Source organism: Echinops telfairi, unplaced genomic scaffold (genome assembly GCF_000313985.2).
Source record: "Echinops telfairi isolate 266 unplaced genomic scaffold, ASM31398v2 ScPeMD7_2;HRSCAF=8, whole genome shotgun sequence".
Classification (NCBI taxonomy): Eukaryota; Metazoa; Chordata; class Mammalia; order Afrosoricida; family Tenrecidae; genus Echinops; species Echinops telfairi.
Genome location: NW_022103898.1, coordinates 17,437,181 through 17,438,447, shown reverse-complemented (window position 1 = coordinate 17,438,447; position 1,267 = coordinate 17,437,181). Strand labels below are relative to the sequence as shown.

Genomic DNA, 1,267 nt, shown 5'->3' with positions numbered 1-1,267 from the left:
AAGCCGTCTAATTAGATTGCCCAGGCTCCCCGCTTTATTTACACACACACACACACACACACACACACACACACACACACACACACACACACACACGAGGCCTTCGGATGCATCACAAAACAGTGGGACTACATGAATAAAATTAATCTCAACATGAGCCCAGGCCTGTGGGTCACCCCAAGTCCCCAACTTAATACATAATCAATTAAGTCAGACTGTTCAATTAGGGGTAAAGGCAGCATTCGAAAGCGTTTGTATTCAGGGAGAAAAAGGGGAGGAAATGAAAGGCTCTTTAGGGGACAGGCCTTGCGGTAAGAAGCAGATTGATGTATTACGAAGGACTCATCCATGCCCTCCTCCCCACCTCGTCTGTTCACACCACCTCCAGTCACCACCTGCCCCAGTGCCTCTGCTATGGGAGGGGTCTCCCCCCTGTGCTTCCTCACGACCAATAGAAACCGTGCTGTGCTTAACTTCCAATGGTCCTTGCCTCGACTTGATACAATGCCTAGGGCAGGGGTCCTCAAACTTTTTAAACAGGAGGCCAGTGCACTGTCCCTCCAACCAATGGAGGGCCGGACTATAGTTAAAAAAACAAACAAACTATGAACAAATTGGTATGCACACTGCACATATCTTATTTTGAAGTAAAAAACCAAAACAGGGCAAAAACACCCGGCGGGCCGGATAAATGTCCTTGGCAGGCTGCATGTGGCCTGTGGGCCATAGTTTGAGAACCCCTGGCCTAGGGCCTGGCACAACATCTGTATTACAGGGGTGTCTTCATGATAACAGCTCAAAACAGGTAGAAATGAACCAATGAGTGTGTCCATGGCGTCAAGCAGGCCTGAGTTCAAATCCTACCATCAATATTTCCATCTGCTAAGTATTTTAATGATGAGCTACGTATCACTTAGTCCCAGGTCTGAATTGTGCGATAGGAAAGTCTGCGCTTCAGCTCTCTGCCTGCAGCGCCCTGAGGTCAGCTGCCAAAATGATTTCATTGAGAAAACCCCATGAAATCCTACAAATTGGGAGGGTCGATCTTCGAGCCCATTTTAGGAACACCCGTGAAACCGCCCAGGCCATCAGGGTCTGCATATCCAGAAATCCAGCAATTGTCTGAAAGCAGCCACTGCAGAAGCAGGGTGTGCCCATGTAAATATGTTACAACGGTGGAGTGGGTAGGTGTGTCCAGGCCTAACAGTGGGGTTGGACACAAAGAGTGCTGAGTTTTTGCTGCACACGCAGCAGAAAGTGAGGCGGA

General features: G+C 48.9%; 1 protein-coding gene across 1 annotated transcript in view; it reads right to left on the bottom strand.

Annotated features, from left to right (window-relative positions):
* LARGE1 (LARGE xylosyl- and glucuronyltransferase 1) overlaps positions 1–1,267 on the bottom strand; it is a 619,553-nt gene that overhangs the window by 284,645 nt on the left and 333,641 nt on the right. The window lies entirely within an intron of this gene.